We start from the raw sequence: 15,706 nt of genomic DNA on the forward strand, positions 1-15,706 counted from the left end.
AAAGATGTACTATAGATGGCGGTAGTTTCTTCCCCTGGTTGATTTGCTGTAGATAAAGAGCTAACCTGCACCTGTCGCTATAAACACAAGGAGACCAGATTGTGGGAGCCAATGTCCCGGAGAGAAACACATTCCTTTAAATGTTAATCCATTTGGCTTAACTTTTTGTGACTCTTTATTCTTTTAGGAAACCGGGACCTGGCATAAATTGAATTCCTCTGCCACAATCTTTGGAGAGGGAAGGGAAGAGAAACATGCATGTTCCTGGCCTGATCTCTTTACTCAGGCGTTTGTCGTGGTATTCTAGCCAGAGAAGAGGCCTGTAGCCGAATATCTGACTAGATGTTTGAAATCAACATGTCAACATCAGCCCCCCATGAGTGCCAGCACATTGGATGTCCATACCCACATCTAAGCCCAGGGAGTGGGTCCATGAGGTCATTATTTTCATCTGGAACAAATGAAACAAGAAAGTTGTCACAGTTCCCAGAGTTCCCTGTGAATAGCAATTAATTTCTAAACCACCCTTAAATATCATAGCACTTGTTTTATTTTATCTGCTTATTTTATTCATTTCATAAAATCCATCCACTGCTTGATTGTAAAACAGGAAGAAAAAACGCAGTCTACAAAAACTGTGAGGGGAAACAACTCTCAGCAGGCAGCACCTTTAACAAACTACAGCACCCATAATTATTTGGGGGAAGCCATGACTGTTTAAAGCGGTATCATAGTGCTTTAAATGTCTGGTGTGGATGTGGCCTTAAAATCCTCACTGGAGTTAGAAGTCTGCTGTGAAGCCAGAGGCAGGATGGAGGGATGGCCACTAATTTAGATGGCTAAACGAACCACTAGACTTAAGAGGCCGTATGTCACTCAATACCAGATGCTTGTTGGAAGTTCGGTAAATATATTGCAATGGTGTGAAGAAATAAAATTGACTGGTAAGCCTGCTGGTTGAAGGGATAAAGAAAACTTTTATTACTCATGCCAAACAAAGAGAACCTTAAGTATAGGTTTTTGTTGTTTGGTCGTTTAGTCGTGTCCGACTCTTCGTGACCCCATGGACCAGAGCACGCCAGGCACTCCTGTCTTCCACTGCCTCCCGCAGTTTGGTCAGACTCATGCTGGTAGCTTCGAGAACACTGTCCAACCATCTTGTCCTCTGTCGTCCCCTTCTCCTTGTGCCTTCAATCTTTCCCAACACCAGGGTCTTTTCCAGGGAGTCTTCTCTTCTCATGAGGTGGCCAAAGTATTGGAGCCTCAGCTTCACAATCTGTCCTTCCAGTGAGCACTCAGGGCTGATTTCCTTCAGAATGGATAGTTTGGATCTTCTTGCAGTCTATGGGACTCTCAAGAGTCTCCTCCAGCATCATAATTCAAAAACATCAATTCTTCGGCGATCAGCCTTCTTTATGGTCCAGCTCTCACTTCCATACATCACTACTGGGAAAACCATAGCTTTAACTATACGGACCTTGCCAAGTATAGGTTTTACAGGTGGCCAAAATAGAGTCAATACACACACACATGCTTGCTCATACTGATGTTGACTGAACTTGGAGAAGAAGCAGGAAGGAAGTAAAGCCTAAGAGGAAGCCTAACTAGTACAGTGGTACCGCGGGTTAAGAACTTAATTCGTTCTAGAGGTCTGTTCTTAACCTGAAACTGTTCTTAACGTGAAGCACCACTTTAGCTAATGGGGCCTCCTGCTGCCGCTGCACTGCCGCTGCACGATTTCTGTTCTCATCCTGAAGCAAAGTTCTTAACCCGAGGTAATATTTCTGGGTTAGCGGAGTCTGTAACCTTAAGCGTATGTAAGCTGAAGCGTAAGTAACCCGAGGTACCACTGTAGTTGCTAAAAGAGAAGTGAGGGGGGAGAACAGATTAGCTTTCTGTCTGCCACACCCCACTGGTTCAGGTAGTTTATTGCAAGTGTCGTCATTTCAGTCCCAGTGTTGCTGAGGAGTAATATTGCCTTCATTCCCAGCTAATGAACTTCCTTCCTAGAGGCATTCGGTTGGCTACTATGGAAAACAGGATACCACACTAGGCTTCCAAGGAACCACAAGGTTGTCCCCAACACATAGTTCTTCTACCCCCAGAAAAACTCACCCTGTACCACAGTCTATGCCTGCGAAAGGGAAGGTTTTTTTGACTGTGACGGTCTTGACTCCTTGTGCCAAAGCAACCCAGTGGAAGCTCCCCACCCCCCACCCCTACTTTTTTATTGTCCTGGAGATGAACATGATGAAGAGTTAACCACATGTGAGACAGGGATGGCTTGAAAGGGCAGGTAATTAATATAATCTGTCGCAACCTTCTTATCTTGATGGACTGATGTTTAGAGTCGTGACCTGAGGACTAGCGGGAGGCGTGACCCCCACCCCTATAAAACCAAAGGAAGGCCACTGACTCTTGAGCTTCACAAGACAGCTTTGCTCCTTCTGTTGTCACACAAAACAGCTTGATTTGTGCGTGAGCATGAGAGTGAATGATGTTTTGCACCTCCATCTGCTCCAACATTAAGTTCCTTTCAAGTTTCTTTCGGCAAATGGGGTGGGAGAAAATGTTTGTGGCACATTTCGTGTCTTAGACTTAGAGGCTTTATTGTCCTAAAAAAATAATAATATTCCTGTCAGGTGATAGAGATTTTTTTGGGAGGGCGGTCCTCACAAACATACCATTGATTCCAAATAGCTCCCCCCCCCCCCCACGTTTAATTAGTCCTGACATTTTGCCCATCATGTTGTAATGAGCTTCTTCAGAGGAAATTAAAACAGCTTGTCCCTTTGAAAGCGGAGACGGAGCTATTTTTCTGTGTCTTTGTTATCACAACACAAGCTGGTTCCCCACGCCGCCCCCCCCTTCCTCAAAGCATACCTTGCTGTACAATGGAAGCAACATCAAGAATTTGGTTAGACAGCATCAATCTCACATTAAAAGAAGTATCTCTTTAAACACATTTGTTCATTTTTAGAGAGAGAAAAAAGCAGGAGATGTGGAAGTTTTAAGGATTTAGAAATCTTCACCCACCCCACCCCCCATTCTCCAACACCCGTGAGGGTCTGTTTTTGAGCGCAGATGTGATGGTGAGGAACTGAACTGCAGATTTTAAGATAATGGCCTAATTGTGAACAAGGAGGCTTGAATTAACTCAATTCATTTGGGAGGTCTTTTGATAATTCCCTATATTAGCTGGGTCTCAAGCATTCTATGGTCCCCTGCTCATTTCAAAATATGTATCCGCCTTTGATCGTTCGACGATGTTAAGGATAAATCACAGATTAATTACTGGCTGCTTTGAGAGGCTCTTTATATAAGTCTAAGGCGGTTTTCTGGGAGCAGTAGTAGAATTTATATTTTAAGTCTGAGCAAATAAAGCCATTTTTAGTTTCAGTGATTATCATAATATCCCTAAACATGGCAGGATGAGAGATCTGGCTGTGTAAGGATACAGGGCGAGGAGCTGGGCAGTTCATTCACTACTGCTTCTATTAAAGACTTGTTGAGATGACCCCCATCAAGAGAACTCAAAGGGTTGGTTTTGCAATATACCACTAACCCAGAAGTAGAGGGGAGAGAGCTACCACTAAAAAGTGAGGAATTATCAAAGAGCCCTCTGGTTTCTGCTGGTTCCCAGAGCCGATCTAGATGTTTACATATTCTGTACTATAAGTTCCTGCAATGTGTTTGTGTGTGTTTAAATGAAGGCAATCTTTGGTGGCTGCAGTCAGGAGTGGGAAAGGAGCAATTGGGAAGGAGGTGCTTAGCTTTTTCCTTGACCACAGTTTTTCCTCTCTGAATTTTTGGCACTCCCCCCACCCTGCGCTCGGGAGCTCCTTTCCCCCAATCTGTCCCCCGAGGGGGGTGATTATGAGAGAGGGGAGCAATGACCAGCATGTAAAGGGTTAAGAATCCCTTCCCACCAGCAATTTCCTATCCCTAGATTGCAGACTCCAGGGGCTGCATGAAAAATGCTACGATCAGCGTGCCAGACACATTTTGACCTGTCTATCGGGCACTTGCAACCAAGTAAAAATGCCCAGGACCTGAGGTCTCCACCATCTGGAGGTGCATGCCTGGTGATCCTTGGATCTTGACTGTTTTCACACACTAGCAACGCATCCTGTAGAATTCTATCCACTATATTTTATCTGCACCATCAGAATAAATTTCAGGAACGCAAAAGTTGTATTGAAAAATAGAACTTTCTGTCTGCCTGGCCCCAAAAATGGCAAGTAGGCATTCCGTTTTGATGACTCTACCCTGGTTTAAGGAACCATTTTGCACCTAGCTTTTATATCTGATTTTCTGTTGTTTGCTTTGATCTCTTTCTACTCTTGGAAGCAATGTGTGTCTGAATAGGAATTGCAGGGAGAGTGTTGTTGTGCTCAGATTCTGCTTGCATGTTTCTCACAGGCATCTGTTTAGTCACTTTGAGAACAGGGTGCCGGACTAGATGGGCCTTGAGCCTGATCCAGCAGGCTTTTGCTTTCACTGGAACACTGCTACTGTCGCCGCCAGTGAATTTCAAGAGCTTAATGGGGAGGGAGTGTAAGAGGAGCCCACCAGAGGGCACTATGCTGAGGGCCTGCTAAAACATGGAGCTAATCCTGCCATTGCAGCTTTACAGGAAGAGGTGTATGTAGGATGGCTAACATGGTGCCCTTCTGATGGAGATGGAGGTTAATTGGGAGAAAGGGGCAAAGGAGGGCAGATCTCCCAGAGCGTCTGTGCTATAATTTGCAGTCAACTCCTGCTGGGCTGAAGCTTGCAAACGCACTCTCTCTCTCAAATTAAAGGCACTCTTGCTCACCTGGAGATTCAAGCCTGCCACCTGCCACCTGGAGGGGGCCAGTCAACCTGGAGACTTTGGGTCAGAACTGGAGGTCTGGCAACCCTAAGTGGTGCTTATTCTTTAAGTGCTATTGTCCTTTTCCTGGAGACTTCTCATCAGCTTTTAAACTGAATGACCCTGTACTGTTGGGGCTGAAGAGCCCAGCTCCTCCTTACCTCTCCTGAACAAAATAGCTTTCTTTTCACTTGAAGTGACCAATGTGTTGACAAAAGAGCCTACTTATCTCAGGGTGGCCTAGATAATTTGAGTGTTTGCTAAATCAGCTTGGGCATTCCAACCCCCCCCCCTTTGTGTTTGATTGTTTGTTTGTTTTGCGTAAAACCGCATGAATTGAACAAATTTGAGCTCCACTCCACATTGTGCATATGCATTGTGGTTCACCAGAGGCATTGTGAAAAGCGTTTGTAGTTAATATCTTTACAGAAAGCATCTATTGAATCGGAGGGCAATTTGCAAACAAAAATGTAAACCTCATTTGTGTGGGATTTGGGAGTTGCTTATTCAGTGAAATGCTATGCGAATTACCTTACTGCATCTCGAGAAATCATCCTTGCCAGAAAGCATGAGTATGGGGCATCTCAGTCAGCGCTGCACGAGGGAGCAATGGCTAAAAGGCTAGCAACTAAGGGTGGAAGATAAATTTGGCCTAATTCACACTGCTCCGAAGCAATATGCAAACTTTGATGCAGCTGTCATTCAAAATACTAATTTTATTTCAGTTTTGCTGTGCTTCCCCCCCCCCACAAATGTACAAAAATGCATATATTTAGGAGCAAGTGTGCATAAATATGGATCACTGAAAATAACACTTGTATTGGGCAAAATTGCTTGTGACAATGTGTATATTATGAGAAATGCACAGTAAAAATGCCAATGAATTTTTGTGCGGGTGTTTTTTCCACACAAACCTTTGGAGAAATGTGGAAAACTGATCTTCAGTAGAAAAAAAAGAGATACCAAAATCATTTATTAATTAATATGTTTGTTTGTTTATTTATTTATTGAATCTATATCCTCCCTCTTCCCTCCAAGGAGCTCAATATTATGGCTTATACACATTTCTCCCTATCCTCATTCAATCCTCACAACAACCCTGTGAAGTAGGTTAGGTTGAGAGACAGTGTCTGGCCCAAGGTCACCCAGGGAAACTCATGACTTGATGGGCACTAGAATCCTGCTTTCCACCCAGTTCCTAGTCCGATACTCTAACCACTACACCACACTCTCTTGCTAAAAAGAGGGAGAGGTGGGGAAAATATGATAGATATGTAGATAGGAATATAGGAAGCTGCCTTCTGCTCAGTCATACCATTGGTCCATTTAGTTCAGTAATGTCCACACTGACCATGATTTCAGAGAGGGTTTTCTCCCAGCCCTAGCTGGAGATGCCAGGGACAAACAGATGCTGTACCATGGAGCTTTGCAAGTCTGTGAGCTCTCTGAGTCAAGGGCGCCTTCTTTCAAGCCTAAATTCAGCTGGAAGAGAAGGTACTGTGGTGTTCAGGGAAAGACTTTTTGGGTGAATGTGTGCCCATGGGCATTGTGTTAATGACTCCGGCTGTACAAATAAGAAGCCAAGAATATAATAAAAACACAGTAAACAGCAACAGAAAATATCTATAAATCAATACAAGTCAAGTACAGAGACAGAGACATCTTGAACCTTCGTTTGAAGATACCAACTATTGGCACAGGCTCAGTGTCACCTGGAAGGAAGTTCTGTTGCAAAGGATCACTACCCAAATCCATGGGTTTGAAATAGGTGGCTTTAGGATTATTACTGGCCCTTGCTAATTCCAAGAGGACAACTCCCCACCCCGAACCTGCGAAAGTCTTGTAAAGGAGCTAAGTTAATTTTATCTTGTATAAGCATCGCAAGCTGTAAAATGCAAGCTATCCACAACTAAAAATAGAAAACAGCTGGTGATTGTGAAAGGGTCTGTAAGCACCAAGACAGCTGTAATTACACACAGACACCCACCCACACCCACACACCCAACTCTTCACCAGTAAGTGTGGAGAATGTGTATGCCTTTTGCCACCATTTTTATCTGTTTATACAAGACTTTGCAATATGTACTGAGGCCAAGGTATGAAACTATAGCAGTAGAGCTTTTAAAAAGGATGCCTTTTCACACAATTTACTAATAAGCCAGATCATGTCTTTTACTAGATGGAGCTATTTCCCCCCACACTTCCAAGATGAAACTTGGAGCATCTTTGTGGATAAAGAAGCTGCAAACAGAAAAATAAATAAAAATAAAGCAATTGTAAGATGTACACTGGGACTTTATAGGCTCAGATTCCCCAATGCTGCTTCCCCTATCCCCAGAGGGCCACTCACAATGGCTCTGGCACAGTAGCTGCATACACACCATACGTTCAAAGTGCTTGACTTCTCCCAAAGAATCCTGGGAACTGTAGAGCTAGCACCCTAAACAAACTGCAGTTTGCAGCCAAACACACTCCAATAGACGCACACCAGTAACACTCCATTTTTTATAGCTAGGATGACTGCCCAGAGCCTCCACCCTTTTCTCTGTTACACACTGCTGATCGGTTTTTAAAAACTAAAGAGTAGGGGGTCTCCCACCAGTGCTGACCAGATCCAGCTTCTGTGGTGTGCGTTTTGCACTCACTGGCCTCCTCTGCTGTGCACTTCGCATCACCTGGTGGCTGGGGGGCAGCAGGCAACTGGGGGGGAGGTGCACAGAGGAGGAGAGGCCACTTTCTGCTTTGCCTCTACAGTGGTACCTCGGTTTACGAACTTAATCCGTTCCAGAAGTCAGCTCTTAAACCGAAACCATTCTTAAACCGAGGCGCGCTTTCCCTAATGAGGCCTCCCACCGCCGGTGCCCTTCCACCGTTAGGATTCCTTTCTTTTACTGAGGTAAAGTTCGCAAACTGGGACACTACTTCCGGTTTTGCGGAATTCGTAAATCAAATCGTTCGTAAACAGGGTTGTTCTTAAACCGAGGTACCATTGTATTGGCAAAATGTCCTGGGTCGGTCCTGGTTTCCACCCCACCCCACCAAATCTACACTGAGATCCTGGTGGGTAGGGGAGGAGGGCTTTAACCCTTTGGCCTCACTGATTCCAGTCCAGAATATGGAGGGCCTCCCCTACCACTAGATAAATAACCAGTCATACGTGCATGAATGATGGTCACCTAGTTTGGCCCTGAGTGATTCTATTTAGAATCGAGAGCATCTTAGGCTTCCTCTGTACTGTGCATTTAAAGCAATATCAGGGCGCCATCTCTAGGGAGCCCTAGGAGCTCAAGGGCCCCCGACACAACTTCCAGTGCTTCGCAGAGTACTGGAAGTCACGTCCGAGGCACTGCAAAGTCAGGTTCTGAGGCTGCAGGGTGCATGACATCATGGCATGCACGCCGGGCACCCATAACCTGGGGCCCAAGTCAAGGCCTCTGAGCCGTATCAAACAGTTGTAAATTGGGAATTCTAGTTTGTTAAGGATGCTGAGAGTTGTTACAAGATCCGCATTCCCCTCTGAGAGCTGCAATTCCCAGAGTGGTTTAACAATCAGTTATGATCCTGCCCACGGGGCCCTAATGAGGAAATCAACTGGGCAGCGTACAGAGTGGGCTTGACGGGCGTTATTGATTGATTCTTGTTTCTTGTCCAGCCAGTGACATGTTTTGGCCAGAGACTGTTTTCGTGGGTTTGTGTGGTGCCTCCAGTAGAAAAACCGCCTTGGAATTTAGGTCTCTGCCGTTTCTCTGTCTGGTTCGCGTTCCCCCAGTGTTGAATTCCTAATCCCCACAAAAGTAAAGCTGCTGCCTGCTGTAGCTTTCCTTCTCCTCTGTTTTTGTTTCCTAGGGTTACTTTATTATTATTATTAAATGTCATTACTTTTCAAATACATTCATGCTTCTTAAATCACTTCACAGAGGAGCCTTTAAAAAATACAAAAAGAAGGAAAGCAAAGGAACTAGTTGTCTGCTGACACATTTTTCTTTGCTATTAATGCTGGCTTTTGGGGGGATCCAAATCCTCTGACACAAGGACTTTTTCCAGAACATGGCATTAAAATATGAAGCCAGCAGTTCATGCGCACACCTACATGTGTGTGTGCATGTGCGTGTACACACTCACAGAGTCTAAAAAAGGCTAAAGCTACATTATTTATTAGCAGAACCAAGAAACACTGTAAAGCATTCCCTGTGTTCAGCAAATTGCATCGACTAATGCCATATCCAGTTACCTGCGTGCTGGAGGTACGTCTTGTTGCATTGCCAAGAAAAGCAACCAGTAATACTTCTTAGAATTTTAACTGTAGGATATAAAATCTGCGGTGTGCGCTTGTTCTTGGCACTGACATGAGAGGGAAAACCAGATATAAAGTAAATAGAGGGAGCTTATTCTGTGGACACGGCTGTTGTCGTTCACCACAGGCCGGCCATTGTTTTTCGCTGTGATGAAAGTTGAAAAGCAGCATCATTAAGTAACAAGGCGTTGCATAATGATTCTGTACGCTGTTTACCCAAAAGGAAGATAGAAGGCCAAATCTTACGCAGCGAAGTTTTGAACTGTTGCATGGGGAGGCCTGTGCTACTTCGGTGTGTAAAATCAGACCCCTGAAAAGTGTGTTTGTAATAACAGAAGGACCTGAGTGGAGGGGAGAAGGCTGGATGAGTTGGGTGAAGGTCCTCTCCATGCTGCCTCTAATCTCAGCTTCCTTTGTTCCTAAATAGGCCAGTGATCTGGTGGAATGTGGTATGCCACTTTTGTCACCTCCCCCTACTCTACATTATTTTTGGACTAGATTTAAGCTTCTTAGCAGGTCCCATTTAGAATTCAGAATGAAAAAACATACCTTCCAACATTTCTCCGATGAAAATAGGGATGTCCCATTCCACAACAACAGCAACAACAACAACTGTTGTTATTGTTGATATTATTGTACGATTTACACCTCATCCACAGCCACACTGGGCAGCTTCCGACATATATAAAAACATAATAAAACATTAAACATTACAACACCTCCCTTTACAAGGCTTCCTTCAGATGGCTCGGGGGTTGGATAACTCCATACCTTCCAACATTTCTCTGATGAAAATAGGGATGTCCTAAGGAGAAGTGGGATATCCCAGGATCAAATCAGAAACTGAGACTGCTTCTGTAAATCCGAGACTATCCCTGGAAAATAGGGACACGGAGAGTCTGAAAAACCCCCAGTTAAAACAGAATACTGTACAGTCATGGGAACAGGGTGGACCTGAAAACACACCTCTCAGGTGTCAAAGGCTGCAGTAAAATGGCGCATCTTCAGCATTTACCAAAAGTGCACCTCTGTGGGGTGGGAGTTCCTCAACTTTGGGGCTGCCACAGACAGTGCCCTTTCCCAAGACCCCAAGACACACCCACCCCAAACTTTGGAGGTGGGGTGGCGGTAAGAGCTACCAAGAGGGCCCCCTCTCCTGATCTTAATGTTCATGGGGCTCTATAGAGAAGGAGGTCTCTTTCAGATATTTGGGGCCTAAGTCATTTAGAGCTTTCAGCACTAATGTGAGCACCTTGAATTGAGCCCTGAAGCGAGCTGGCAGGCAATGTCTTTGCTCATGACCTGCCTTCCGAGCTTCCCACAGGCATCTGACTGACCATTGTGAGGAACAGGATACTAGACAACTTTCGTCGAATCTAGCAGGGCTCTCCTTCAGGATAGGTGGTGAACCCTGTGGAAACCCTGCCTTCTCCTTGCGTCAAACGTCACATGGCATCCCTGTTTTTCCAATCCATGTCTGCCCCAGGGGAAAGGGGGCTGATGACTCAGCATTTGTCAAAATGTCTGGTATGAGAGTTTGTTTTATTAACGCGGGTGAAATAATGCTAATGCAGAGGAAAGGCAAAGATGCTTGCCGAAAGGCCCGAAAGTGTCTGTGAGGCTAAGCAAGCGTTCGCCGGGTGAAGAAACGCCGCTAGCTGCTTATGAAAGCAAACTGTTCTTTTGATTTTAAACCTTTCACCTTGCGCCTTTCTTTGAATGATGCCATTCAGAGAATGAAACCTAATCCTCACATAGTTTATCCACGCTCAGTTGCCTGCCAACAAGGCTGCTAACAAAGAGGAAACTACTTCTATATTTGCAGACTCTCACCATCCAGCACATTCACATCTCTCTCTCTTTCTCTCTCTCCTTTGCAATATGGGTTTTGTCATCATTCCACAGGTGAATCCCTGTAGCCCAGGGGACAACAATCCCACCAGCCAGCTCTGAATTATCAATTTACAAAATGAAGAGCAAGGCCTGATGCTGGAAGACAGTATTAACTTGGGGTTCTTCCAAATGACCAGTTTCTCCAGCATTCAACCCAATTTTGTGTGTGTGTGTCTGTATGTGTGTGCGGTGCTCGCACAAAATTTGTGTGAAAGATATGCAATGTCAGGGATGAATAAAGAACCTTTAGAGGCCCTACGCACTGAAAGGGTGATGGCGTTCCCCAAATCTAATTCCAAACAAAACACCACTAAACCATAAAATCATCATTTAAAAATAATGGAAAACATATATTTATTGCAACACATGACAGTATCTGATTTCCTCAAACTATTTTGATCTATGATAGTAGGATCCTCCATCACTGGTTTAGGCAGTTCGAAAGCACGTCAAAGTGCAAGTAGATAAATAGGGACCGCTTACTAGCGGGAAGGTAAACGGCGTTTCCGTGTGCGGCTCTGGCTTGCCAGAGCAGCGATGTCACGCTGGCCACGTGACCCGGAAGTGTCTCTGGACAGCACTGGCCTCCGGCCTCTTGAGTGAGATGGGCGCACAACCCTAGAGTCTGTCAAGACTGGCCCGTACGGGCAGGGGTACCTTTACCTTTTTTAAGTAATAAAAACAGAACAGAAAAATGTGGCAACAGGGTGAAGTGAAGGAAGTTTAACCAAGTTATGATTTGCCCCCCACAATGATTGCTTTGGTGCTTATTTAAAAATACATCAAATGTAAAATTCTTTTTTAAAAAATAAAATAAAAATCTTTTTCTTTCTTTCTGCTGCCCCTGCTTTGCTGGTGCCCTAAGTATGTGCTTAATGATACTAATAATTTTATTATTTTTATGCCACCCGTCTGACTGGGTCACACCAGCCACTCTGCACAGCTTCTAGTCTGCTGATTGGGTAATCCAGCGCTGGTCACTGACTGTTCATTGGCCATTCTATGGCCCAGTTTGAATGTCACAGCAAGCCAGTGTATGGATTTACTGTGTCAAAACTAGTTCCCAGAGAGGGTAAACCTTGGGTACAGATGCCAGGGGCTGAACCTGCGACTTGGCTCCCAAACCCCTTCCGTAAACAGAAAGTGCTTAGATCCAGTGGAGGTTTCCATGAACGGAAGTGAGGAGGAGACCATTCTGAACCATTCACTCTTCTCCCTGCAAACCTGCACCCCACCATGCCACTTGAATATCATAAAGACAAGTAAAACCTGCAACAAAATGTTGCAGTACATTCTTGCCTCCTAAAGGGACTTCTCCTCCTAGCCAGTCATTCTTTAACAAACAGGGAATTCCACTCCCCCTCTGATATGTCAGCATTGTGTTTGCGCTCTTAATTCTTATTATTAAAAAAAAACCCTTTTGTTCCCCCTGCGCATACTGATAGCTCCTGCTTGCTTCTCGTTTGATCCGTTTTCACTACAGTTCAAGCGACACTCACTACCTGAGTTTTCTGTGAGAAGGAATGATGCTCCTTTAACATCCTCCAACCTCGATTCTTGCACCCAGTCACAACAGCTCATCTTCAGGAGTGCAGGTGGTTGGCCTAGCCTGACTTTTGAAGCAGCAGTCAGCATTTATGTGACCTTTTTAGGCTTGTGGAAACATAGGGGGAGTTTTAGCCAGGCTGTCCAATAAATGTGACAGCCATGAACCCTAAAGGTCATGTGAAAGTGGAATGAAACACAAGCTGGGTTTTTAAAAAGAAAGAAAAGGTGTTTAAACATGTTGTGAAGGAATTTGTTTATCTGTGGCTACTGACCAAGCAGCTAAGAACGGAGCCTTTGACTAGGGTTTCCATATTTCAAAAAGTGAAAATCTGAAATCTGGGCACAAGAGTTGTTGAGCTCTTTTTGTAATTTCTAAAAAGAAGAAGTTTTTGAGCTATTTTTAAGGAAATTCGTCAAAATCTAGACATGGGTTGCCATAGGTCTGGATTTTCCAAAACATTTCCACCTGGACACTGCTTCCAACTGCTGTGTCCGGGAAATTCTGGACTTATGGCAACCCTACATTTAAAGAACATGGCATTCCCCCAAAGCATCCTGGGAACTGTAGTTTGGCCATCACAGAGCTACAATTCCTAACCCCCTTAACAGACTACAGTTTCCAGGGTTCCTTAGGGGAAAGCCATGAGCTTTAAATACATGGTGTAAAAATGACAGCTTTCTTGGGGTATCTGCTTAGCTGTTGTCAGAGACAGATAACTAACTAGATGGGCCCCTGAAGTGATCCATCAATACATATTACACGTTTTTATGGTGGTCCAAAATGCACCAGTGTACATTCCCATATAAATCTTCACGTTCATCTTAATTTTCCTCCTGTGTTTTGCAGCCCTCCTAAAGCAATGAAGAATTGCTAAGGATGGGCAAATTCCTGATGCGTGTCAGGATCTAACAATACCTTTGGGACTCCAGAAGCAAGCTTGTGGCTTTGGTAATGTGATATACGAGATTACGATGGCAATTAAGCCCCCTCCTATTACTGCAGACTCTAGAGTTTTTCCTTTTGGTTCCCATGATGAGGCCATAAACGTTGCTCATATCCCGCTAGTCAAGCCCTCCCTTTTAATACCTGTTGCTGTTTAAATTTTGCACGTCAAGTGTATTGTACGACACAACTGAAACACACATAAATAATTAAGAAGCGCACCAGCTTGAAAAAAAGAACGGCGAAACCTACACCGTTTATTCTCCCAATTGCTTGAGCTCATTTGATCATGAGGGACAGAGAGGGAGAGACCAGGCTGCTCTAAAAGATCTCACATTTTCTATCAGCTGAACCAAATCCTCCTTTGATCTGTTAATCCCAAATTTATAAGGTTAGGAGATAAGCAAGCGTAACCAAATTCCTTTTTCTTTTTTGTATACCTAATAGTCTATGAATCAAGGCAAACATAATAAGCTTCTTTGCTATGTTCCCCACCCCCCTTTTAACCTCTTCTTGCTGAATAATTCAAGGTCTGCATTTCAGGGTCTTTTTTTTTTTTTACTAAAAAAAGAAAGAAACTCCAACTGTACATGCAAGCGCTTTTCCATGTGAGGAGCTTTTTCTCTCCCTCCCCCAACTTTTTTTTTTTTTTTTTTTTTTTGCATTCCTTAAATTTGCATTCATAATATTTTGATTTTGTATTTCTGACACAGTGGCTGACTAGCTTACTCTCCTTTGTGGGGGGGAGAGCAGGAGTTCCCTAGTTTCTTTGAAGTCCTGTGGAGGAGAAGGCCTCTTTTGTCCAGGAAAGCCTCAAGGCAGATCTTAGGTTAGTGAGGAAGCCAGAGGTTTGAGGCTAGTTAAATGTTACCCAAATGGCTCTCTTTATGTATTGAAATATCAGTCTTCTCCTCTTAGAGGAAAATGAATCGCATTACCACTGAAGGAGGCATGTCTTTGTTGGAGGAGACTGCTTGTCTACTGCTTAACAAGAAGCTTTTAATTCTCCCTCCACACACACTTTTATAGGTTTCTGGTCAACCCAACCGTGGTTGCGCCATGTTAGAACTTCAAGACAAGAGTGTTGTTTGGGTGAGGTAACAGAGCACAGACTCATAGCATTGTAGAGTTGGAAGGAACTACAAGGGTCATCTAGTCCAACCCCATGCAATGCAGGAATCCTTTGCCCAAGGTGGAGTTTGAACCCATGGCCCTGAGATTAAGAATCTCATGCTCTTAGCTGAGCTAAGAAGAACCAGGCGTTAGCTATTGGGATTGTTCCCAGACCATCTATTTATTGGGTATTCATCCTGAGCATTTGCAGAACATTTGCAGGGAGGTTAGATGGTGTTAGCTATGTATTGATTGTTCCTTCTGATTCTGTGTGTGGAGGTTATATGACCGTTGCATCAAGCAGTCATTATCCCACAATTTGCAGTGCATTTCTCCTTCACTGCAAAATGTCCAGTTCTTGTTTTCTCATTTGGAGCAGGGGTTCTCAAACAGGGAGGTACGGCCCTCCCAAGGAAATTGCGTAGCAATTTTAACCTCCCCCACCCCCAAAAATAAATAAATCTCGAAGCCACATGCTTTCCTATTGCACACACATCTTGTACTTGGTTTAACTCAGAGAACATTTCTGTCTATGCTTCTCTGGCCATAGAGGTTTCTGCAGCACTCGGCCAATCCTAATCCAAAAGTATTGCTATGGCAAAGAGCCCCGCTCCTCCTGTGTGTCTCTAATCAGAAAATACATTTGAACGATCAGACTGCCTGAAAGACAGCCCTACTATGAAGGCTTCTACTACATCTCTTGTTATGAGGCTAACCAGCAGCCCCAGTATTGACCTAATAGGGCTGCCTTGAAGGGGCAATCTGAGCATGCTCTGAGCTGTTTCCTACAGCCCTACCTCCAAGTATGTTCTTTGTAGCTCAGCAGGAGAAGCTGTGCTGACAGCATGTGATATCTTTGCTGAAACATCTGCACTGGCTGCCCATATGCCACCAGGCCAAATTCAAGGCTCTTCTGTTAACACACAAAGCCCTGAACAATTTCAGTCCAGGGTATCTTCAGGAAGGGCCTGAGCCATTCCATCCCTGCTCAGTCACAGAGGTTATCCAGAGGAGCGTTGTTAGTTGTCCCCTGTGTCACAGAGGCCCAACTGGCCTCAAC

At 44.4% G+C, this 15,706-nt stretch overlaps 1 long non-coding RNA gene across 1 annotated transcript in view; it reads left to right on the forward strand.

The window, feature by feature from the left end:
- LOC144328404 (uncharacterized) overlaps nucleotides 1–15,706 on the forward strand; it is a 66,075-nt gene that overhangs the window by 25,136 nt on the left and 25,233 nt on the right. The gene's annotated exons all lie outside the window — the stretch shown is intronic.

Source organism: Podarcis muralis, chromosome 7 (assembly GCF_964188315.1).
Source record: "Podarcis muralis chromosome 7, rPodMur119.hap1.1, whole genome shotgun sequence".
Lineage (NCBI taxonomy): Eukaryota > Metazoa > Chordata > Lepidosauria > Squamata > Lacertidae > Podarcis > Podarcis muralis.